The sequence below is a fragment of the Neolamprologus multifasciatus genome, chromosome 5, assembly GCF_963576455.1.
Source record: "Neolamprologus multifasciatus chromosome 5, fNeoMul1.2, whole genome shotgun sequence".
Lineage (NCBI taxonomy): Eukaryota > Metazoa > Chordata > Actinopteri > Cichliformes > Cichlidae > Neolamprologus > Neolamprologus multifasciatus.
In genome coordinates, this window is record NC_140443.1 from 1,691,274 (window position 1) to 1,718,017 (window position 26,744).

At 43.6% G+C, this 26,744-nt stretch overlaps 1 protein-coding gene across 5 annotated transcripts in view; it reads left to right on the top strand.

The window, feature by feature from the left end:
- The window catches only part of pcbp4 (poly(rC) binding protein 4), a 204,145-nt gene that overhangs the window by 38,994 nt on the left and 138,407 nt on the right, over window positions 1-26,744 (top strand). Inside the window, exon 1 of one of the 5 annotated variants that reach the window (XM_085160427.1) lies at window positions 9,264-12,186. The exons of the other annotated variants lie outside the window; for them this stretch is intronic. The gene's annotated coding sequence lies outside the window, so the exon portion shown is untranslated. Of the gene's footprint in view, window positions 1-9,263; window positions 12,187-26,744 lie in introns of those variants that run through there. 5 annotated transcript variants of the gene reach the window in all.

Below are 26,744 nucleotides of genomic sequence, written 5' to 3' on the forward strand. Positions count from 1 at the left end.
ACGATGTCACACGATGATAAATGCGCAGCACCGACGTAAACGGGATTACTGTCCCTGCACGCGCTCAGTCATCTGTCACAGCTCCGTGAACAGAGTCGGCTTCTTGCTGCTGAATTATTGGGGTTTGCTGTTAATTATTTTAAACAGATTTAATTGCAGGGAGTTATTCTCCCAGTCAACTATTTCACAGTACATTTAATAACCAGAGTATTTAATTTATTGCTAATAAAACTGGGTGTCACAGTTATCTTATAGTGGTTCTGTTTGAAGTAGAAAGTTGAGAGGGTGGTGCAGTCTTAGCCAACGCTGCACAACCCTGGAAACATCCACCCGGGCGTGGCTCGCGAGGGCAGCAGTCTAAGCAGAGATGTGCTGTGGCAGCCTGTGGCTGGTTCAGGCTGGATGGATGGATGGACGTGCTTTTGAAACTAGCAGCCAGTATTGTTTTGATTAAAGTCGCACACCTCGTTCTCATTGGCTGATTAGACACGAGGCAGTTTGTGGTCTGATTGGTGGATTCTTCGTCAGGTGTTTCAGCTGCTTAGACTTGTTTCCCTCTCAGATAAAAGATGCTCGATACACCAAATTACCCCAGATCCTCCGATGCAATTCAATTCAATTTTATTTATATAGCGCCAAATCACAACAAAAGTCGCCTCAAGGCGCTTCATAGATACAGAGAAAAACCCAACAATCATATGACCCCTATGAGCAGCACTTTGGCGACAGTGGGAAGGAAAAACTCCCTTTTAACAGGAAGAAACCTCCAGCAGAACCAGGCTCAGGGAGGGGCGGGGCCATCTGCTGTGATTGGTTGGGGTGAGAGAAGGAAGACAGGATAAAGACATGCTGTGGAAGAGAGACAGAGGTTAATAACAGATATGATTCAACACAGAGAGGTCTGTTAACACATAGTGAGTGAGAAAGGTGACTGGAAAGGAAAAACTCAATGCATCATGGGAATCCCCCGGCAGCCTACATCTATTGCAGCATAACTAAGGGAGGATTCAGGGTCACCTGGTCCAGCCCTAACTATATGCTTTTGCAAAAAGGAAAGTTTGAAGCCTAATCTTAAAAGTAGATGCAGGCCGGTGTATCTGCACACAGAGCAAAGCTCTGTATGAATGCGTGCAACGGCTAAATGTGTCCTGCACTGTAAAAGTGCTCTTTAAATGCTGTTAAAAGCATCGATTCCCCCTCCAAAGACAAACTGCAGTTTCTGGAGGAACTGATGGCGATTGCTGCCTGTTTGCTATTGTTGCCATGAAGACGGTGCTCATGGCTCATTTTAACCCAGAAACTTAAACCTAATCAGACACTGACCACGGTACCAACACGGACACGTTGGTAAACCCCTGTAACTCATAAAAACAGGAAACCTGCATCACACGTTTTCTAACCGTCCAAACAGAGTCATTGGTCGTTACTGAGATTTTGGCCGTTTCAAACCGTCACCGCTGAAGTAAAATAGTCAGTATTTCTGACTTTGTAACAGACGCTTTGTCCGTGTAAATAACGTCACCGTTTTCTCTTTCCAGTCCAGTTTGTGCCACAGAGACTGGCTGGTGGCCCCTGGAAGCCACCGGTCATCAAGGGAGAAATGTGCGCTCCCCAGCTGGCTGGCGAGTAGCTTCTGGGGGTTGCTGAAGTTTACTCTTTGGTTCAGTGGGTTGTGGAAGTTTGAAGAAGGAGAAAAGAAAAGCTTCTTATGCAGAAGTCCAGATCGAATGACTTCTGACAGACAGCAGAAAGCATCCCTGCAGTCACACCAGCAGCAGCTCTTTCAGGTCTCCCTCCTTCTTCATTTGTCGATACCTCCTCTTCATCTCCCAGCTGCTTTCATCTTATTCCTCGTTCTCCTCATCATCATGATTTGTATTCAGCAGAAGCGTCTCATTCAGGCTGGTATTAGGCTCCGGGCAGGGAGGTGGGCTCGTGTGCTCGGGGGATTCTGGGTGGTTTGATTGCTGCGCACTTATAATAACAAGGATTATGAAAGGCTCATAACTGAGATCTGACAAACACAGATATGTGATGTGGCTGCTGAGGCCGTGTGTGTGTGTTTGATGACGTCACCACACGTTTGCGTGTTTGCTGTGAGTGTGTGTCGCGTGAAATCGGGAGCACGATGATTATTTTTAAAGGATCTGCTGCGTGTTTATGCCAGCTCGTGCATTTTGGATATTTGAGCGGTGAAAATGAGAAGAAACAGGAGGCGGCGCCGAGCGCGCTCAGGTGGAGACGCTGCAGAAAAGGCCCGAGGTCGCTGCTATATTCGTCCTGTCAAAGCTGCGCTGTGCGTTTGCTCTGTTGGCACAAACTTATCGACTCGTGCTCGATGGATTTCTCGTCCCTCTGTAGTTCGGGCCCTTCAAGGTCGCTGTATTTGGCCGGGAAAAGAGAGGCGGTTTAAACGTGGGGATCTGCGTTGCTGTTTAGGATAAATCCACGGTGTTGTGCAGCGTCATCGATGAATCTGCTCATCGGTGACGCCGTCTCTGCCCTCCTGCCAGCAGAGACAAAACCTGAATAAACGGGAAACCCAGAGGGGAAATCGAGCAGCGACTTCCTGTAGAAGCTTTGATTTAGGGCCTGAGAGTCAGCGCGGCTCCGTCTGTAAGCTGCTTACTCTCTCGCTTTTATCCTTTCTTTCTCTCTTCGGTTTTTCCTTCTGTCGTGTGTCATCTTTTCTTTGGCCTCAGTGTTTCTTTGGGCTTTTTCCCCTCCTGGGATTATTTCTGCAGACCAGTCGAGCCTGATGCAGATCTGCCTCAGTAAATCTTACATATTCCACCCTCCACTCGCCTCCCACTCGAACTCTTCCCGCGCTCTCTCTCTGCCTCAGCGGCTCGAGCAGAAACCTGCAGATATTTACTCACACATCCACACATTAGAATCACAGATCTGTTAGCAGACGGGACGCGTTTATTACGAGCGTGTCACCGTGTCAATAATGCTCGGAGTAATTTGCCTCTTGGTTGGTTTCATTTTCAGCTTGTGCAACAGAATCGCACAACTCTGCAAATTAATGAAGCGCAGCTGACGGAATTGATGGAACACGAGAAGACGAATAACAGCTGGAGGTGAAAGGACCCAACGTTTAACCGACGACTCGTTCAGCGGTGAAAACTTGCGTTTGGCCTCTGGGCTGTCGGAGCGCGTCTGCAGACGTTGGTTTGTTTGTTCTGCAGCTTTAATGCAAAGTTGTCGGCTGATGTTCACACGTTAGGACTCAGCATGCTGGAGCAGTGTTGTCATGATTGCCTCACAACAATAAAGGCTCAAAGCTGAATGCATACAGATATTTCAGGTATGAATCTGTAACGTCTGCAGGATTTTGGAAACAGCTGCAGTTGCAGACATGGTGTCGATGGTGTCCTATTGAAACAAGCTGCATAAAGATTAGATGGTGAATCATGCAAAGCTGCTCCCAGAACAAAAGTGTGGAGCTGTAATTCTATAAAAGCTTTGATCTGATCCTCGACTTTAAAATGTTTAGAATAAAAACATGAGAACGGGACGTGTCGATTTTCTGATCATGATCTGAAGCCACGAGGAGTTAAAAAGGACGCACAGAGCCAACAGGAACACGTCTGAAAACGTCTTTACACAAGTAGAAAATGTAAATCTATTGATACCTTAGATCAGTGGTCCCCAACCCCCGGGCCTCGGACCGCTACCGGGTCCGAGGCCCGGTACCGGTACCGGGCCTCGAACCCGGTAGCGGTCCGTGAGTCGTTTGGTACCGGGCCGCGAGAGTTGAGGCTCAGGTGTGAAATGTATAGTTTTCAGGGTTTTTATCGGTTTTCAGTGTTATTTTGTTATCGTTTTTATCATTAACTCGGTTTTCCTGGGTCTTTTCACGTGTGTTATGAATATATCTTCTTTTTTTCGGTACCGGTACTAGTTTTATTTTGTTGTATTTATCCGCGACACCTTAAAGGCCGGTCCGTGGCACAAAAAAGGTTGGAGACCGCTGCCTTAGAGGATAAAGATCAACTCTCCAGATGGTTCCCATGTGCACGTCAGGCTCCCAGACCTGTTTAGGATTCAGTTTAGCTCCATAGGAGGGATGTCAGGGTGTTTGGACACAGGTACGGCTCTAATTATGAGTCTGTGTCATTACAACGAAGATATGCAAACCCTCTAAAGGTCAGGTGATCACAGGGCAGCCTGTGAAAACAAAGGAGGGAAGTTTGTAGGTGAAGGAACATAAACTGCTGCAGACATCGCATCATCCCTCCCTCGTGTGTGTTTAGTTTCAGGCTTCGTGATTATGAGGACACGTCAGCTTCCTCAAAAGGATCTGAGGGTCTGTAAAGGTCCTCACAAAGACCCTGTGAGAAAGGGAAGGGTTAAAAACAGCGTGCATGTGTACCTCACACACATTCTGTGTGTGTGTGTGTGTGTGTCACAGATCTATAACCTGAACCGAGAGCACCGTCCCGTTAAAAGCTATCGATCGGCTCGTCCTTCTCTCCTCCCTCGTTCCATCTCAGTCTCTCTCGCTCTCTCTGCTCCCTCTTTAATCCTTTGTCTCTCGCTCCCTCTCCTCTCTCTGGGGTGGTCTCAGGTTCTCTCAATCATTACTGTACGGAGACAGAAGGCTGCAAGGAGGGAGATGGGGCTCATATGACCCAGCAGAAGGGACAGAGTGATGGAGGAAGGACGCGAGGAGCCGATAGCCGGGTCATGTGATAGTGTAAAAGTAAGTGAGGAGCAATAAGGATAAAAAAAAACAGATTGTAGAGAGAGGCGACTGAAGGTGGGGAGCAAAAACAGCCAAAGTTCGAGCTGGTAATTGGAAATAGGAGGAGAGAAGGATGTGCAGAACATACTGAGGAAGAGGAGAATGGTGAGGGGGACGATGGGAGTTGACAGGAGGGTGTAGGTGCTGATGGGAGTAATTTAACACTTCAGTTCGATTGGGGGTCAGCAGGGACCCCACGGTTCCCCTTCAGCCAGTCTCATTGTTCACCCTCGACCTTGACTGGAACAAGTTGTAGTGATATATGTGAAGGCTCACATCTGTGTTTGTTTGCTGCGTCATCCATTCAGTTTTAATAATGTTCACCAAATCTACAGAGCTCGTTTAGGGTTCAAGTAGAGCTGGGCGATATAAGATTTTTTCATATCACGATATGTTTTTGTCATTTCAGGCGATAACGATATTTATCACGATATATATCATGATATCAGCCAAATAACTATATTTGTAAGATTTAAATGTGCCGTTGCTCACAAGTAAAATGTGAAATAATCAGCAGCTTGTTTTGATTTAAATATTTATTTCCCATAATAAGTTCAACAGGGTAGCTGTACTTAAGGAACATGAGACTTTTTCAGATAAATAAAGGCAAATATTGCAAACTACACAAAAGGCAGCCGCTAAAGCGTTTAAGTTTCAACACAGAACAAACAAAACAGACTAAATTGTCAATTCCACTTAGAAACAAAATATTAATTCTAAAAATAAATCTTAGTTTGTTTTACAGAAGAACAGACATAATTGACTAACTTTTGTCAATATCAAATAAACTGAGAACTAAAAGGAAATTCTCAATCTCTCCTTGTTGTATAGCTGAGCTTTTCAAACAGTGTAACAGTTACTTTAGTCTGACAGAAGCCAAATGATGAATTAGTGCTTCCAGTCAGAGACTGAGCATGCACCGCTTTATTGTGTTTCCAGACTTGCTTTCGGCACATTTACAGTGCGCTACTCTGTTTTTGTCAGACTTGAAATAGCAGAAATACCTTCACACTACAGAACTTCTGTGGCTCTTCTGCTCAACAATCTCTCCGGCGTTGGAACCATCATCTGTTTTATCTTCGGTAACCTTCGGTCTCGCTCTCGGTTGATTTTTCCTCCATTACCCGGGCGGCACGGCGGCTGGCTGCTTCCCAAACAAATACACATGTGCGGCTTGTAACAAGTCACGTGACGTGACGCTGCAGCTGTGATTGGTTCAGCTCTGCGCTACTTAATTTGGATTGGCTGTTCTTCTTCTTTTTTTTTTTTTTAAGAGGACAAGAGCGGTGAGGTCTATCGCAATAGTTTAACTTTTCTATCGAGAAAAAGTTATTTCGCAATACATATCGTTATCGTTCTATCGCCCAGCTGTAGGTTAAAGTTAATATCAGACCATAAAAGTCTGACTTTAAGAAGTAAAACATGTTTTTATGCTGCTGCTCAGAAAAAAACACTTTTGTACAAATGATGTCGTTTGGGGCTTTATTTTGGAAAAAAAATGTTTTTGCAAATGATACTTAAGAAAATTCGGAGGGGGGGCTCGATGTTAGTTAGTGTTACAGAAATGTTCCCAAATGTCACAGAGATGGGCGGTAAATGGGTGTCTTTATTTAGAGCAGCAGCTCTTTTGTGATGTAATTATCTCCTAGTTCTTCCTGTCCATTAAGGGATTTTTTCTTTTTGGTGGGGGGTTAGAGCTGCAGCTCATAGCTAATTCACTCATTAGTCCGATGCCAGCCATCCATTTCCTTCCACTTAGTGGCAACAGGCTTCCAGTCGTCCTTTTCCCCATCAAAGTTTTCCAGCGTCTCGCTCCTGCGGCCGCGAGGTGAGGTCAGTGAGGTCTGGGTCTACCCTGCCGTCTCCCTACAGAGGTCCAAGCTCCTCAGCCTTCCTGTAAGGGAGACCCAGACTCACTGTGGACGATGCTCAATCAGCCACTTGGTCCTTTTTACCTCCTGACCCCAGGCCAGGGTTGGGCTGTAGATCAGATCCTCCACGTTCCCTTCATCCTGAAGTGCTCGAGGAAGCATCTCCCTGCAAACCCAGAAGCAGCAATGAAGCGTTTCCTGGCACACACAGAGCGCAGCATTACTCAGCAACAATTTAATAATCACGCTTTTGAATGTAGTGAAACCTGTGCTGGTTCCAGCCTCTTAAATCAGAAGATTTCTCTGTTGTGTGACTGCAGATTGTAATTTTGAATTTAACAGGGGATCTGAAGAAGTCACCTTGGGATGTGAAAAACTGGAAATTTAGGCTATTTTTGACATTTTGGTGATAAAATGAAGAATAAACTGGCAAAATGTGCCTCCCATTAATCAATAACGATAAAGGAACAAAGCGCTTTATTCCTCGACTCTACTGTTGGCAGCATTTGGATTTATTTTTTCCTTTAATCGCTTCCATTGAATCGTATCCAGAACCGTCGGTGACTTTGTTGGTCAGAACAAAGAACAACATGCACATGAAGACGATGTCGTGCATTTCTTTTCCTTCCTTCCTCGGTGAATAAAGAATAATCAGATGCTCGAAAATGCTTTTTCAATTATCAGAATTGTCGCAGAATAATTTTCTGTCACTTGAATAATCAGTTAATCAGCTGCTTGTTAACTGAAAACATGCTGGGGAGGAGTCTGCTAATGACCAGCGTGAACGTGCAAGCGATGAGTGTCTACGTGCAGAAACCTGATTATTGTTGGAGGGGAAAGTACAACACACACACACACACACACACACACAGGATTTCATGTAGTGCAGCAACAGTAGCTGGATCTGCAGCTGTCTAACTGAAGGACATGTTTAAGTGCTCATTAAGCTGCGCTACTCAACCCAGCAATTACGCTGCCATCAACACATCACCTCGATCTGAATTATGAGATTTGACATGTAATTTCCTGTGTGTCTGTGTGTGTGTGTGTGTGTGTGTGTGTGTGTCTTTTGCTTTTGATCATGAAATTTAATCTCCGCCGAGGTGACCTGCCGAGCTCGAGTCCTCCTCGCTGTCACTCAGCTGAACAGAAAGTGGAAATGGGATCTTTGTGAGGATGAGGACTCACTCCTCAGAACAGCAGAGCTGAGATGATCCTTACATACAGTCTTCAGACCAAACATGTGACGTTCAATGATCCACGTGTCCTCTAGTTCATGTAGTTTAGCTCTTTGAGTGCAGGCAAAAATGACTCATAACCGATTAACACTTGATGTAACAACATTACACTTGGTGTGTGTTGTATCCTCATCAGGGTCACGGGGTCAGACATGTCACCAGTCTGACACTGGGCTGAGTTTGGCTTCATGTAAACAGAAGAACAAGAATGATCTCGGTCATGTGTATGAGGCGAGAAAAATGCAGTAATGTAACGAGTGCAGTCCTGGCTGTGATTTTAATATGATGTGGAATCGTCACCTTTCTTGGCAAGAACAGAACATCTGAATATTTGTGAAAGAAGAATTTATTGGGAGGAGCATTTACTCCTTTATTTAACTCCAGGAAGTAGCAGACATGTCTTTGTGTTGGAGGCAGGCATTCGCAATAATAGTAATAATGATAAGTAGGGCTGCCACGATTAGTCGACTCGTCACGATTACGTCGACTATCAAAATCGTCGAAGATTTAAAGAAGATAATCAGTGTTCCCTGCACAGCACACGCGTGTCGGCACCGTGTGTTTCAGAGGAGCTGCTGCAGAGTGAATCCGTGAGGTGGACTCTGAGGGGACAGTGAGGTTAGCAGGTTACATCCAGAATAACTGAGGAACTGTGTGGGAAATTAAACAGATGAACCAGAAAAAAGGGAAAAATCATGTTGAGATTCTCAAGAAAAAACATTTTCTGAATCCACTTTTTTCTTGGAGGACTTGGAGGTGTGGTCTCCGACACCCAAGAGGCAGCATCGCCGCCCCGCCCTGCAGCTCACACTCTAGAGCTGCCACGATTACGTCGACTATCAAAATCGTCGACGACTGATTTAATAGTCGACGCGTCGTTTGAAGCTTTGTAAGATCACAAAAGACGCAGGAATAAGTAGTAGGATTTAAGAGTGTAATAACGGACTGAAACAGAAGATGGCAGCACTGCATGTACAAGGATGCCAGCTGCCGTTAAACCCCGAAGAAGAAGAAGCTGTGTCCCAGAATTCATAGCGCAGCCCAGCTCAGCTTCCAACAATGGCGGCAGCTAGTTAGTTTTAATATTACTCTTATTATTCTTTCTGGGTCACAAAATAAACGTTTAACATATTTTCAGGCGAGAATGTAGCTGTGTAAACCTCAAATATCTGCTCAGTTTATCAAGACACCACATATTTTCAAAAGCGCTCCGACGTTTTCGGAGACGTCTGTTAGCCACTAGCTCGATAGCTAGCCGGGGGCTAGGCTAACTAGAGCCGTGAGAACACCGGACTCCCGGCAAATCGTTTTCAAACCCACCGTCTTTCGCTACTCAGGTTAAACATGATATATAAGTCACTTAGATAACTTAAAAATGTTGTTGTTTGGCTTTTTTTAAAGTATTTTATTTGTTCCTGAGTAAAGTAAAGTTTGGCTGAGATTAAAGTTATAGTTTTTACACAGCTGAATAAACGTCAAGCAGACAGCTGATTATCAGAAGTGTGAGATGCTGAGAATATACTCCGGTGTCCTGTTATATTTTAGATAGCAAGGAGTTTATTAAACTTCACCGAAACAATCTGCAAATTTCATTAAAATTTAATAAACTATCATCTTGTCTTTATTTTTAGTTAGCACATACCTTAAACACTTAAAGCTGTAAGCTAATGATAGTTATATAAGAGCAGATGCTGCTGGTGCAATAAGCTGTACATTTTACGTCCAATGGATGATGATCTGATTAGTCGACTAATCGCAAAAATAATCGGTGACTAGTCGACTATCAAAATAATCGTTTGTGCCAGCCCTACTGATAATACTGTATACTTTATTGATCCCCGTGGGGAAATTCCTCTCTGCATTGAACCCATTCACTCAGTGAAGCAGTGGGCAGCCACCAATCCAGCGCAGCGGGGAGCAGCGTGTAGGGACGGTACCCTGCTCAGGGGTACCTCAGGGTAGCAGTTCAGTGGATTCGAACCCCCGACCTTCAGATCATGGGGCCACCTAATAATTTAAAAGTATCACAGGACACAGAGAGCAGTCCATTTTTTATTTTGTTGATCCGGACTTGCTCCAGGACGCTCTCACAGCCGTCACACGTTTGATCTTTCAGTTTAAAAAGTTCTAAAGTGGATCTGAATTCATGAGGTCATGAGTGTGAACAGGCATCTGCTGTTAAAACATATAAATGTACATCATGCTTAACCTGCTTGAGTGTTTCATGGCCGACTCCGAGCTTCTCTTTGTTCTGTTCTTCAGAAGCTGCCTTTCAGTCAAGCTGACCAACCAGTGTCAAAGACCCAGCATCATCTGCTGGTTTTTATTGGAGGAAATTTGGTACTAATACGCTCATATTGCAGTATTTCACACTGTGTTGGACATTAGATGAAGGAGGCAACCACCCTGCAGCATTTCTGTTTCCAGACGATGAGTTTGACGCTGATCCCGCTGTGATAGCGTAGTTTGGGTGGAAACACGAGTGCCTGCAACATGTAGTCCCAGGAATTCACAGGATTTCAAAGGTCCCTTCAAACCTGAGTTTACTGCAGTTCCAAAGCAGTTTGAAGTTTGTGCAAAATAAACACATCACAAAAAACACGTCATATGAATCTGACAACACAAAAACAACGGTGAGAGTTTCAAGCGCCTTCATGATTTCTGCTTCCCAAGAATATTGTCCCAATCAGAAATGTTTAGTCCTGCAAGCCCCACCCACAAAGTTCCTGACTTTCTTTTTGAAAGCACTCTTGCAAGACAGTTTTGGGGGATAAATTAGGCTCTTCTCCATCAGTCTGTTCCAAGGTTTCTAGTTTTTGGGGGGGAAACGGGATCTGAAATGTTTTTCTCCAACATTTTGCTATCAGTAACTTCCTCATGTGTGCCCGCCATACTTCTTGGCTTGAGAGGGTTTTTTCTGCTAAATCATCACAGAAATACATCAGAAGCTTAATGAGCCCAACCTGAATTCGTTCTGTGAGTTACAGCAAAACAGCTTACAGGCTGAACACGTCTTTCAGAGAGTATTGTTGGCCGTGCTCTCTGAAAGACGAACTATAAATAGACCGAAAGCTCTCGCTAGCCTTACAATATCCACCAAGCTATTCATCCAACCAGCTATTTTCTGCCTCTTATCTGGTCCCAAGCTAGTCCAAACATCTGTCCCGGGGTCTCTCCCATCGTCCTGGACAAACGCCTCACTTAAAAAGCATCCTGATCAGATACCCAAACCACCTCATCAGGCTTCCTTCCAAATATCGAGGACTGAGGTCCTCACCCTGTCGCTGAGGCTGAGCCCAGAGACCCGTCAGAGTAAGCTCGCAGTCGTAGGTGAGAGCAGGAATGTAGATTGAGCAGTAAATCGATGGCTTTGCCTTCATGATCTTCTCGCTCTTCACGCCAACAGACCAGGCTGCTCCTCGATCCTCTCATTATTAAGGTCGCAGTCCATAATGCAGCGCTCTCATTGAGGATGATGTTACTCTGGCACTTTGTCCAGTAGGATCAATATTGGATGCTGTGGATCTTTCCTGATCCTCAGATGTGAGGCACCCAGTCTCTCACAGTCTTTAGGCTGAGAGCGGAAACCTCCAGCAGCCATGATAAAACGTTCACAGCGGTGGATATCTCCTCCTGGTTAAATGAGCCGTTCCTGAACGAGTCTGTGATGTCGATAAGTCCTTGGATTTGAGGGCAGAAACTGAGAAAGGAGGAAACGGCTGAACTCGGCTTGACTCCTTGAACTAAAGGCTGGTGAATTTTCATGCCTTAAGAATCAGACTCCTGATCTAAGTCACGCGGCCGCCATCACCAGCAGCCCCGAGCTTAATTTCATGGCCTAAAAGTAAGATTCCATCCGAGTTTATAACAAGACTATAAACGTGCATAAACAGTAGATGGGTCTGCATCCTGCTTTGTTGTTTGGTGCTGCGGGCTCAGAACATCTGAAAGATAAGGCGAGGAAAAAGAAGAAGAGCGAGAAACACGGGCACTCTTCACTAAAAACATTTCTAGAGACGTCTGCAGTTCAGACGCTACAAGAGGAAGTAAATTAAATATAACACTCTGAATGAGCAGGATGAATGGAAAGGGAGGGGCGACAGGAAGCGAGGAAGAAGAAAGAGAGGATGTGTGACGTCTGTGCTGCCGTGTAAAAATAAAATGTGTCCAGTCACTCGGTCGAAGCGCTCGCTGAAAGCCTGCACGGCTGAAGCACGAAAATCTGAGTGCAGGCGAAATGACCGTGAACCCGGAGAGAGGAAGGTGACCCGGCGATTTATTCACAGCATACGAGCGCAGCGGACGCCACAGACCAGAACATAAGGAGGTGAAGTTAACGGTGTGAGAGGGAGATAAAGCAAAGGGGTGGAGGGGAGTTGATAATAACTGATACTGTACACACTTTAATTACGTTTTTAATTTAAGCTACTCATTATCACAGTTCATCACTTACAATAAAATGAAAATCAAGTTTCTATTCAAATGTGCACAGATTTTAACTCCACGTGTCTCCGTCTGCTTGAATTTATCTTCATATATTACAGAACTGTTTTCACAGTTACGCAGTGGTGGAAACATAATTATGCTCAGAGGCAGGGGGCTTTTTTTAGATGAAGTGCTGCACTAACCAAAAGCTGACAGACTTTAAACACATCCATAAAACATTTTAATAATCCTGTAGTCACTGCAAGTCACAAGACTCACGTGTTTTTTCTACTTCCTCAACCAGCCAAATGTTTCCTTCCAAAACCAGCAGTTATCCAGCACAAGTGATAACAGGATTTTCAGAGAATAACCATATCACAGAGGCACGTCTAGACTCGGCATTTTAAAGCCTCAGCGTTACCGTGTTGACTGCCAGAAGTAACTATATTTAAACCACAGGGTGGATTAACCACAGTTGATGTTGGCAAGCTTGGTTACTAACCTGCATCCTTACAGATGAAACGTATCCTTACGTTAGAAGTATTTGTGCCAGAGCGTCCATGGCTGGGACAGGATCTACTCCTGGAGAATGAAACGCATGCTTGGCTAGTGCTGCCTTTCTGAGCCCAGAACACTCAATAAATCTTTAAGAAAAGGGTAGGATCCAAAGAATTAAGAAAATGTCATCCACCAGCACCCACCTGGACCCCAAACATCCTCAAGCCATGTTATCCGGTCTTTAAGGCTGACGTCATTAGCTGGGTCCAAACTCTGCTTCAGGTCCCAAAGTCAAACGAACACTGCGGCATCACTGAGGGTTAAAAACTGTCTAAATTCTTTCATCTTTAAAATGATCGTTGTTGCTGCTTTAAGAGGTGTAACAATCAAGTTTAACATCCAGGCATCCATGAAAACAGGATTTATGATGTTTAACGGAGTTAGAAGTTAGCAGGAAGTTAGCTTGCTAGCTTCCACCTAAGCATGATATAGCATGTTCTGACTGAGAGATTTCTGACAAAATTCAAACGTACAGCTCTGTTATCACTTCCAACATAAATGAAGACAGAAAAATAAACAGCAGTGATGTTTGTAGGGTTACTGAAGTTGGGCTAGCTGCTATATAATGATATGATGATGTCTGACGTCACTAGCCGTGTCTGGGCCTAAACTCTGCTGCAGGTCCATATATCAAACGATCACTATGGCATTACTGAGAGTTGAAAAACTGTCTAAAGTCTTTCATCTTTAATAAAATGATCAGCGTTCTGCTCTACCAGGTGTAACAACTGAGTTTAACATCCAGGCATCCATGAAAACGGAATATATGACATTTAACGGAGTTAGAAGTTAGCAGGAAGTTAGCTCACTAGCTTCTATCTAAATACAATATAGCATGTCCTGACTGCGGGGTTTTGGAAACAAATTAAAACGTACAGCTCTGTTATCACTTCCAACATAAATGAAGACAGAAAACTAAACAGCAGTGACGTTTGTAGGGTTACTGAAGTTGGGCTAGCTGCTATATAATGATGTGCTACGTGATCGCTAGCTACACAGCTATGTTAGCATAACATAAACACAGTGAAGCTGGAGGATGAACGCTAACTTTTTTTTAAAAGTTAAAGTGAGGGTTCCTGATGGTTAGAGACAAAGCCAATCGCATGGCAGGATGCTTTAAACGGACCAAACGTCAGTCAGGAGAACAACTGAGATAATCCATCCACAGTACGAGGTTAGTCATTAATATACTGCTGCATGAGCTGGAGTTACATCGTAAGGGTTTAAAAACTGAGCTTTAAAATGAACAGTGGTGATAAAAACCGAGAGAGGCCGACAGTGATCACTGACTGTTTTTAGGGGCTTGTTCAGATTAAATAGAACAAGATACAAAACATTAAAACATGTTAAAAACACAACAGCCTTAATAAACACAGAGTAATTTGGACCCAGAAGCAGGATTCATTCATCATCAATTGACCCTGTGCACGAGAAAATGCTAACTTCCTGGTTTGAGACCGGATGTAGGGTTGTACATTTCCGGTAGCTTTACTTTGCGGTCAATCGCTACTGCAGAGATATTCTCCAAAATCATGTCCAAAACTCGAAAACGGAAAGATCGCGTTAAGTTACAAAGAGGAGAAGGTGGGAACACTCACCACTGTTGTGTCATAAAAAATCTAATGATCAACTTTGACGTTTAAAGAGTTTAGATCGATCAGTTGTTTACATCACTAAACACAAGCAGAACTGCAGCAGAAGACACATTGTCCACATTCAGAAGCACATCTCTGTATAGTGACTAGTCTCATGATTTAAACAGGCAAATGTTCAGCATTCAAACTACAGGTGAACAATAGTCAAACCAGATGTTTCCCCGTTATGTCGATATCAGCTAGTCAAGTACACACCTACACAGCATGTTAACAAACCGTGAAAAAAGCCACACAAAAATTAATGATTGCTGGTAACGGTTTCTATACATTAGTATGTACGAAGGGTATGTTGTGACTTACCTTCAAAATTACAGCGGTCCCTCACTATAACGCGGTTCACCTTTCACCTCGCTGTTTCGCCGATTTTTTTAGTGCAAGTTTGCATGCTTGTTTTTGTTTTTACGTCACATTGTGTCCTGCGTCCTGATCGCTGCAGACGATCTCCTCCGTGACGTCTCTCCTGTACAGAATCGCTGCATCGATGGCTAGCAGTGTAACTCTGAAGTGCAGTGCTGTATGTCCACGATGTCCACGAAACGTTTTGCACCGTCAAAAAATAAAATTGGCTACTTGATTTCACCTATTGCTGGTTATTTTTAGAACATAACACCCGCGATAAACGAGGGACAGCTGAGAAATATAACATTTGAATCACTTTTCTCTTTTGCCCTGAGGCGTGGGGATAAATATTGACAAGTCCATGAACATTATTTACAGATATATTGGGTAAATGCCCGAGACATGTATAGAAATGTAAATCACCGCTTGATTCATTCATTTGCTTAACTTGTTTTGGACCGTAAACAGGGCGCGAATAGGACACCGGAAACAAAGCTCCCCACAGGAGTTTCCGCACCGGAAGTAGCATATGCTAACGTGCACATAGTCAATTAAAGACCAGATTGGTCAGACAGCAGAGCTAGCAGTTGAGTGACCACGCTTCCAACTTCAAGTCAATAATAACAATAAACTATTCTTATAAGATGCATAATGTAAACATGCTCATTTAATGGTTGAAGTTGGGCATTTTAACATGGGGGTCTGTGGGGATTGGCTCTGTTTTGGAGCTAGCCTGAAGAGGTCAGTGAGTGTAAGTGACTAAACATACAATTAAAAGATTTCATTAGGCTCAGTGCACATTGATATCAGACTGGAAACAGATCTGAGCATCAACAGCCAGTGTTTGGCTTTAGAAGATGATGATGACATATGTTCTTGTTGATTATCTTCCATCTCTGTTTCACGGTTGCTTTCATTTGATAAAATATCATCATGAGAGAATTTCTGTTTGCTCTCGTGTGTTGTTTATTTGCAATATTGAATACAATTTATTGCTTCTTTTTCTTCCAGAGTGGTTTTGTGACCCGTGGTGTTGGTGAAGTCTAAACCTATAGATTCTGGCTTGAGGCGCTGTACTGGCACTTGGAAATGCTGGGCATGGAAAGTTTTCATTTTCGATTTTCATTGCCACTTTTCTGCTCACAAAGTTTCCTCGAGAATGAATTTCCACCAACTACCCAACTCACATAAATGTAAAAACTTTCACTTTTTAATGTGTCCTCTGGCTTTTTTTGTGCAAATTCAGAGTTTTTGTCTGAGGGCCATTTGGTTATGTAGAGATAATTCTGTGTGGATTTATCAAAGCTTTTACATTGAAAACAGCTGCCTCCTGGTGCTGGAAATAAAGCTGACAATAGCAGAGAGACTCAACCATATGGTTAATTTGAGGGTCCCAAAGCGGTGAGCTGAAAATGGAGTTAAGCAGAGCCGACGGGGCTGGGATCATTATTCATAATCAGCAATAACAACGCACGAGCTATTCACGCACTGATGATGTAAAAGTATTCGTTCTGTTTGTCAGCGTTTGTGTTGTTGCTAAAGCTTCTTGTGCAGCCTTTATAAAGCTTGGATGGATCCTAGACTGTAACTCTAAAATATCAGCAACTATTAACTAAATTGTATTTAGAGTATAGTTGGAGTTTACAGTAATTTGCTGCCATTTTTATTTATAATAAGCTTTCCGTAAGTTAAATTTGCAGCCGTTCTGTGATTCAGCTTCAACAGGGCCTTTGGTCAGTTTACTGGTTTCAGTTTACAGCCCATATTTTCCCACAATCATTTTGCCAGTTACAGCCATCTGCTGTATAAATGTATTGCAGTATCTTACAGAATATTACTGTTGGAATATGTGTTAGTTGAGTTTTAGGGGCCCTTCTTTTTCTCTGTAGAGGATGTGATATTAAGGGAGTCCAGCTCCGTCCCCATAGCGTTACTAGCCGTGCAGATCAGTTTATTGAGTCTGTTGAGATCAGCAACAAGTCGGTGGTGTAGTGGGTGAACAGGAAGTGGAGAGGACGGGCCCTTGTGGTGTCCTGGTGTTGCTGACCACCTTGATAGACACAAAGCGACCACAAATATTGTGATCTTCCTGTCAGGTAATCGAGAATCCAGGACACGAGAGAAGCATCCAGGAGGGTCAGCCTGATGGCGCTGAATCCACTGGAAAAGTCAAAAACGTGACCCTCACAGTGCTGCCCGGCTGGTTCAGATGGGCGTAGATACGATGATGGCGTCCTCCGCTCTGAGGCGGGGTTGCTAAGTGAACTGAGCGGCGTCCAGATCTGGTTGTTTGTTCTTTACGTGTAAAATGATTGTTCCTCTGCTGTGAACGTTATAACATATTCAGCTGCAGGACTGTGAAAGCTGTCCTCTGTAAAGTAGCTGAACTGCTACGTGAGTTTAAAGGATGCTGACAGTCAGTGATGTACAATCAGACATATCAGCCAATCATTGATTGTCTTTCAGTGTCTGACGTTCACACACTTGTGTTCAGGCGCTGCTGCTTGATCCTTAGTTCACTTCCAACATCTGTAGAAAGGACTCGTCTCCTTGGCAGGTGCTGACAGGAAGTGTCAGACAGACTTAGAAAAGTGTTGAATATAATTCTCAATTAGGCAGCTTTTCCTTCCACAGATGTCAGAGTGTGCAGCCAGCTTCCTGTTTGAGTCGGGCAGTGCTCGGACTGCTGCTCGCTGTCACTCGTGTCAGCGCTGCTAGCACCGTTAGCACCCAGGTCCTCCTCAGCAGGCAGCACTGCTGAAAGCACAGCAGACCTGCTTCATTGTTATATGTAATTTAATGGGTTAATTTACAAATTATTCAATCAGTTTAAAAAGAAAATACAAATGTGCACACATAAAAAAAAAAAAAGAGTCTCTCGTGTGGAAATCTGTGTGCAGGACGTCCTAATAATCAGCGGTATGTTGTGATGTTATCGCGATGTGAACTCTGTATTACCTGAAGGTGTTTACAGATAACACCCAGATTATCTATATGCATGTTAATATAAGCGAGAGCAAACAAAACAGGTGCTGATAAGATAAGATGGGAAATTGGATGAGCGGCTGATACAAAGGAGAGAACGGAAAAGTCAAAGAAGGCAGAAGACACGAGACGAAAGTTTGAACTCATCCAAGTTTGCAAGAAGTGGGTTATTCAAAGTGTTCCTTCGTATGAATGATGGAACGAATAAAAGTCTTTGAAACTGAGGTTCGAAAAGAGTCGAAAAAAGTGAATGAGCGGGAAAAGCAGGCCGGCTCTCCGAGCCATCGATCTGAGCAAAGTCAATCTGCCGTTTTCGTCTGGCGGCGAAAACGTGTCGTTTGACCTTGAAACAATGTCATTAACTCTGATGAGAAACAAGCTGGAAACAAACAGATAACGAAGAAAACAATGATCGCTTATTAGCCACTTAGAGGTGTAAGCGGGTAATTACGGAGATTACGTCGCAGTAGCAGGTGAGACGCTGCCGCCGGTGTGTCACATTATTAGACGGGAAAGCACAGAAGCCTAAAAAGACTCATCTTTAGCTGCAACAGCAACGTGGCGACTTTATTATTCCTAAAATTTAGATTCAAGGACTCTGCGGCGAGAGTCGCTGCACTCCAGCACCACGACTGAGGGCGTAATTCCCCTCTAATTAAATGGAATTTCAGTGTGTTTCATTTGAAATGATAACAGAGTTATTTTATCTACAAACACTTAAAGGTAAGTGCAGCAGAACGTGGGGGTAATGAGGCGTTTGGACGAACAAAGGCATGAAATTTGAAGCAGTGCAGGAAAGGAAACATTCTGATAAAACGTTCTGCATAATTTGTTGGTAATTTTGCAGAAAAGCAAACAATCTTACACTAAGCGCTGTGGACTTGTGGCACAAATATTATATACATATATTATGGTAATATACATATTATATCATAGGTATATGTTTTGCCTAACTACTAGGTTTTTGTTTTTTAATAGACACAAACATCATGAATATTAAGTAACAATGTAAAAAACTAGAGATACAAAGACTCACAGTGTGGAGCAGCATATTTCTAATGTGTGATGGGAGGTCTCTTTGTCGCAGGCTTGTTACGCCCTTATTCTAGTGTGCCTACCTTTAGGGCTGCCACAAACGATTATTTTGATAGTCGACTAGTCACCGATTATTTTTGCGATTAGTCAACTAATCAGATCATCATCCATTGGACGTAAAACGTACAGCTTATTGCACCAGCAGCATCTGCTCTTATATAACTATCATTAGCTTACAGCTTTAAGTGTTTAAGGTCTGTGCTAACTAAAAATAAACACAAGATGATAGTTTATTACATTTTAATGAAATTTGCAGATTGTTTCGGTGAAGTTTAATAAACTCCTTGCTATCTAAAATATAACAGGACACCGGAGTAAATTCTCGAGCATCTCACACTTCTGATAATCAGCTGTCTGCTTGACTTTTATTCAGCTGTGTAAAAACTATAACTTTAATCTCAGCCAAACTGATTTACTCAGGAACAAATAAAATACTAAAAAAACCAAACAATAACATTTTTAAGTTATCTAAGTGACTTATATATCATGTTTAACCTGAGTAGCGAAAGACGGCGGTGGGTTTGAAAACGATTTGCCGGGAGTCCGGTGTTCTCACGGCTCTAGTTAGCCTAGCCCCCGGCTAGCTATCGAGCTAGTGGCTAACAGACGTCTCCGAAAACGTCGGAGCGCTTTTGAAAATATGTGGTGTCTTGATAAACTGAGCAGATATTTGAGGTTTACACAGCTACATTCTCGCCTGAAAATATGTTAAACGTTTATTTTGTGACCCAGAAAGAATAATAAGAGTAATATTAAAACTAACTAGCTGCCGCCATTGTTGGAAACTGAGCTGGGCTGCGCTATGAATTCTGGGACACAGCTTCTTCTTCTTCTTCGGGGTTTAACGGCAGCTGGCATCCTTGTACATGCAGTGCTGCCATCTTCTGTTACAGTCCGTTATTACACTCTTAAATCCTACTACTTATTCCTGCGTCTTTTGTGATCTTACAAAGCTTCAAACGACGCGTCGACTATTAAATTAGTCGTCGACGATTTTGATAGTCGACTAATCGTGGCAGCCCTACCTACCTTTACAAAGCTAAATATAATAAAACTGTAAATAGGGATGAAACAGATGATATAGTGACGAAATAGATGAAACAAAAACAATTGGCAGCTGAATAAAATGATACTGTTGTAATTATTGATCTGTTTAATACTGACGACACATTTTAAAGAGACAATAATTTAATTTAAACGTTTCCGGTAAGAAATAAACATCTGTCGAACACCTTTAAATGTCTCGACTAACCAGTTACAGACCAGTTTACTCTCCTCCAGCCGGAGTCATTCTGTGACTCGTGTTTTTCATTTGTCCTGTTAATTGTTAAATGTGCGACTCACAGGAAGCAGCGGCGGTTTAAACGGCGCTGCAGTCGGTGTCCCGTCTGAGGTGACGGCCGGCTGTCTGACGGATGAACGCTCTGCTGTTCCCCGTGGTGCCAAACCACCGTGCGTGACGGCAGCACGCCAAACGGACTGGCTGTCCTGTTCGTGTCTGTGGGACTTTCACTGGAGCTGTGCGTTAGAGCCGAACTGTAACCTCAGCCTCGACCAAACCAACACCAGCTGGGCCAAATTCAAAAATCTTAGACTCAACGCTGTTTGTTCATTCTGACTGTGTGTTTACTTTCTTATGCTTGATTATTTGTAGGCCTGGTTAATCGTGGATTAAGGAGTTGTTTTTAACCCTGAAACATGGCTGATGCAGCTCTGTTCCCAGTTACGGTTGAGTCTTATTCTTACACAAAGAAAGGGGAAAATCTGAAAACACCGCAGCGCTCCGTCTCCTACAGTTCACTGCAGCCTCTTTCATCATCAGTGAGCCGCAAATCCTGGGCTGTGCTTTTATCCTGTTTGGTTGATGCTGCGGTTTGACCACAGAGGAGCGCGTCTGTCTGATTTAGGTTCAGCTCAGAATTAGTCTCCATTTGTTGGTCTAATGAGCATCAGAGCAGTCTAAGCAAATGTTAGACTGGGTCCGTTGGCCTGCCTGTTCCTAAAACACATAACAGCTGGATATATCCACACTTTGTTTTTATATCATGTGCATGTTGTTAGCTCTGCAGACTGCCAGTGAAAGGTTTCAACATGACCTACTTTTAAAAAGGATTAGGAGGAATTCACCACTATGTCACTTTTTAACACGGCGTTTCATAAAATGGTCACAAATATAATATATAATACATCCAAATGTATATAAACACAGAAAATATCCACAGTGAGGAAGCAAAGCTACATTTGACAGAAACTCAAAGATGGAAGCAAAGCGTCGCACAGCCTCTCGCTCCGTCTTTGAAAGCTGCCCGAGGGAGGAGGGTGACTGCTGCTGGGCCTGTACACACACACACACACACACACACACACACTCTTTAGCAGACCTGCTGTCTCGGTCATGCATATTCCCATCCGTTTCATCATTGGCCCTCTTAGGACTTATTGATTCTTATAGCGCTCCGTGTGTGTGTGTGTGTGTGTGTGTTTTTCATTTAAGTACCTTCTATTTAGAAATGCGTTTGTAATTTGTCGCCTTCTCTCCGCTGTAACTGCTTCCTTGGTTCCTTCTTCGTTTCTCTCATCGTCGATCGATATCATCACTGAGCAGTTCAGGCCGCTTCGACCTGCGGCTTCACCGTGGTGACGTCTATTGATTGCATCGACTAATTGAAGTTTAAAGTTGACCTCGTTGTCGTCTTCCCAGTTTTCCCGGCCGTCTGTGAACCGTGTCGGAGTATCTGTGCCGTGGAGCGGTGCAAGCGGAACCTGCTCAGTGATTTTTGCTAGCAGAGCTTCAGTTGGAGTTTCATGTTGAGCTGAAGTTTGACAATCTGCAGAGAGAAACTACAGAAACTACAGCAATCCAGCAAACTTTTTTGGGGGGGGACAAGTCATATCACACCTGTCAGGTATCGCCGTCATCACCATGTGAGCTGAGACCTGTACTCAGAGTCAATGAAATCACAAATATGTAATGAAAAGGGAGGGATTTCCTGTTTCAAATGTGAAGCCACATGTCGGGCCACAGATGTCTCGCTTTAACACAGAAGTGTAGCAGCGTGTTAGCATGTTAGTGCAACATGCTAACACGCTGCTACACTTGTGTGTTAGCATGTTAGCGCAACATGCTAACACGCTGCTACACTTGTGTGTTAGCATGTTAGCGCAACATGCTAACACGCTGCTACACTTGTGTGTTAGCATGTTAGCGCAACATGCTAACACGCTGCTACACTTGTGTTAGCATGTTAGCGCAACATGCTAACACGCTGCTACACTTGTGTGTTAGCATGTTGCACTAACATGCTAACACACAAGTGTAGCAGCGTGTTAGCATGTTAGCACAACATGCTAAGCACTGCCACCTGCACTTCAGCTGATGAAAGCATGAGATGAGATGTGGAGAAATAAGAAGTCGAATTACAAAGAAACAAACACAACTTTTCACGTTGTTTCCACCTGATCCTCCAGCTGTGAAGTCGGGAGAACGACCTCCACCAGCTGCTCCACGTCACACCAGAGGATGGCTACATGCATTAATTACTCCTGCAGCTCAAAACATATTTGTGACAGAAGAAGGTTTTAAGGAGGAACTTGGTTGTTGGCTTTAACTTTGACTTGAAGGAATGTTTTTGCCTTCAAAGCGTTTCGGCGTCCGCTGTCACGAACACCTGAACATCTGTGACATCGGTCGGTCTGCAGCTCTCTGCCTGCCCTCTTTTTTTCCCAGCACTGTTTGATCCACCTTTAGGGAGCTGTTGAGAAGTGAACTCCTCCACCTTCCAGTAATTATACAGTCCTGTGCAAAGCTTTGAGTAATGAGGCCCTTTAAATTTATAGATTTTTTTTTACATACAACACTATCAGGGAGGTGTCTGATTGTTCCAGATTTATCCTGCGGCATGTCGGCCGGTTGTAAAGAACTATTTCCAGCGAGTCCTGAAATAGACGATATGATCCCCACAGAGCCCTGATCAGAGTCCAGATCCCAGCATTCCGGAGCCAGTCTGGGATCACGAGAGGTTCTGTCTGCGCTCCGTCTCTGCTGTAATATTCATAGATAAATGTTCTTGAACTTCAATGACGCACCTTTTATAACCTAATCCCTGATTAGTCGCATCGTCACGTCACAGAGGAGTCATTACTCATGTTTCAGTCTCATGTCAGTTGTGATTGGTTCACACGATCATGTGATTGTTGAGTCATGAGTGATGATTATAAAACAGCCGCTTCCTAGGTGCTGGGAACTTCCTCAGAGATTTTGGTCCATGTTGGGATGATAGCATCGCACAGCTGCTGCATGACGAGAATCTCTCCATCCACAACAGCTCAAAGGTGACACTGTGGTCCTAAAGGGATGGTCAGCATCAATACTACACTGAGTAGGCTGTGTAGGGTAGGTAGGACGCTCAGCTGGTACTACGGGGCCTCCTCTGACCCTCCTGAAACTCTCAGACCAACAGCCAGGCCACATTCAGCCACTTAAATCATCTTCCTTCCTTATTCTGATGGCTAATCTGAACTTTAGGAGGTTTTCTTGACCAAGTCTGATTACAAATTTGTGTTAACGAGCAGACGACCAGGTGTACCTGATGGATGTAGCTAGGGCTGCCACAAACGATTATTTTGATAGTCGACTAATCAGGTCATCATCCATTGGATGTAAAACTACAGCTTATTGCACCAGCAGCATCTGCTCTTATATAACTATCATTAGCTTACAGCTTTAAGTGTTTAAGGTATGTGCTAACTAAAAATAAAGACAATATGATAGTTTATTAAATTTTAATGAAATTTGCAGATTGTTTCGGTGAAGTTTAATAAACTCCTTGCTATCTAAAATATAACAGGACACCGGAGTAAATTCTCGAGCATCTCACACTTCTGATAATCAGCTGTCTGCTTGACGTTTATTCAGCTGTGTAAAAACTATAACTTTAATCTCAGCCTAACCGATTTACTCAGGAACAAATAAAATACTGAAAAAAGCCAAACAATAACATTTTTAAGTTATCTAAGTGACTTATATATCATGTTTAACCTGAGTAGTGAAAGACGGCGGTGGGTTTGAAAACGATTAGCCGGGAGTCCGGTGTTCTCACGGCTCTAGTTAGCCTAGCCCCCGGCTAGCTATCGAGCTAGTGGCTAACAGACGTCTCCGAAAACGTCGGAGCGCTTTTGAAAATATGTGGTGTCTTGATAAACTGAGCAGATATTTGAGGTTTACACAGCTACATTCTCGCCTGAAAACATGTTAAACGTTTATTTTGTGACCCAGAAAGAATAATAAGAGTAATATTAAAACTAACTAGCTGCCGCCATTGTTGGAAACTGAGCTGGGCTGCGCTATGAATTGTGGGACACAGCTTCTTCTTCTTCGGGGTTTAACGGCAGCTGGCATCCTTGTACATGCAGTGCTGCCATCTTCTGTTTCAGTCCGTTATTACACTCTTAAATCCTACTACTTATTCCTGCGTCTTTTGTGATCTTACAAAGCTTCAAACGACGCGTCGACTATTAAATCAGTCGTCGACGATTTTGATAGTCGACTAATCGTGGCAGCCCTAGATGTAGCTGATGCTTTTTTCTGTGACGCTGCTTTGTACTTGGTAAACTTTGTGTTCACCCTTGTTTCTTATGAGTTTCTCGATGTTTGCTGGAATTAAACCGTCTACGTTTGTGAAAGTCTTCATAAAAGAGAAACCTGCTCAGCTCGGTGTGCGCTGTGGCTCGGAGGGAAACGGCAGGTCTGTGTCGTGCAGATAAAGCAGACATTTATAGAAATGCTGCTGGAGTGCAGGGCTTGTGCTGTGACTGCGTGTCCTTTTTTGGGTGGGTAGGAGCAGCTCCACTTGTTACTAAGTGCCCTTAAACAATGTGCTTCATTATTTCTGGGCTCCGGCTGTGATGAGTGCTTTAATAGTAGTAGAATTAAAAAGGTAGATTTTTATTACCAGCCGGCCCTTGTTAGTGATCAGAAAGCTTTCTGTGGATGTTATTCTTATCAGACGCAGCCGAACACTCATTTAATGTGGGCACGTATTTAGCTGACACCCTAATACTTGTCTCATTATGCAGGCGAAGCATTGTTCATTTGTTTTTCTGGAAGCCTCCACGTGTTTTCTCTGTCTGCAGTTTCTTTTTACATCCTTTTTTCTGCTTCGTTAACCTCGAAAGTGTTGTAAATATTTACTGTTAGTTAATATTTTTATTTCCTGAGAAAGACAAACAGGGAGATGAAGGGAGCTGGATTTGGAAGCTTTGCTGTTGTTTGGTTTGGTGTTTAAAACGTGCCGATGACGACCGACGTTCGCACTCTGATTGACACTCGGTCCACTTCTGTGACCCTGAAGATGTGTTTATGTTTATTCCTCCTGCTTTGGGGACGTTTTCAGGGGTAAACAGGTTTCATGGCACCGCCAGCACTGTGGTGTTATTAGAAGAAGGAATCTGCAACAAGTTTGTACAAAACCAGCTGCAAAACAAGCTCCCAGAGAAAGCTTTCAGATTGAGGTGTCATTAGGCAGTTTTCACCTCCCCACGTGCTACTTTTTTCTCTTCTTTTTGTTGTTACCTCCTACCAGCAGGGCTTTATAGGAGCAGGGATGAATATCTGCTTTGAATTGGTTTAATGCAGAGATGTCAGGCATGTGGCAAAGTTAATAAAGCAAATATTTTAATAAAATGTTCGACTCCAGGAGTGGAGGTGTGAATCTCCACAAGTTGTTTGAGTCGTGAGGAAATAAAATTCAGTTTTGTTCTTGGAGGATTTATTTGTATAGCGCTTTACTCATCCCGAAGGACCCCAAAGCACTTTACACATCCAGTCATCCACCCATCCACACACTGGTGATGGCAGCTACATTGTAGCCACAGCCACCCTGGGGTGCACTGACAGAGGCGAGGCTGCCGGACACTGGCGCCACCGGGCCCTCTGACCACCACCACCAAGGGACGGGTGAAGTGTCTTGCCCAAGGACACAACGACCGAGACTGTCAGAGCCGGGGCTCGAACCAGCAACCTTCCGATTACAAGACAAACTGCCAACTCTTGAGCCACGATCGCCTGTTGGAAGGATTCTCCATCAGAAGACAAGCTTCTCCTTAAAAGAGACGTTTCTCGTAACTGCAAGCTGTGGACTCCGCCTTCTTTCTGAGCTGATGTTGTTCTCTTTTCAAATTAAAACATCCGTTCACACATAACAACAAAAAGTTTACTAAATGTGCAAATACTGAGACTTTTTATTCAATTCAATTCAATTCAATTTTATTTATATAGCGCCAAATCACAACAAATGTCGCCTCAAGGCGCTTCATAGATACTTCATTATGGAGGCTGCACTCATTCTTCTTGGCATAGGTCAGGATGTTTTTTCTCTTTATCTGCTTTGATGTTTAATTCAATCCAATGCACAACAACTGTAGCATCAAACCACTTTGTATTGTAAGGTAAAGACAATAATAAAGAGAAAACACCAACAACCAGGGGAAGCCCTTTGAGCAAGCACTTGGCGACAGTGGGAAGGAAAAACTTGCTATATTGTAGCTACATTGCTACATTGTAGCCACAAGCTACATTGTAGCCACAGCCGCCCTGGGGCGCACTGACAGAGGCGAGGCTGCCGGACACTGGCGCCACCGGGCCCTCTGACCACCACCAGTAGGCAATGGGTGAAGAGTCTTGCCCAAGGACACAACGACTGATTCTTCTTGGCATAGGTCAGGCTGTTCTTTCTCTTTATCTGCTTTGATGTTTAATTCAATCCAATGCACACAAGAGAAAACACCAACAACCAGGTGAAGCCCTTTGAGCAAGCACTTGGCGACAGTG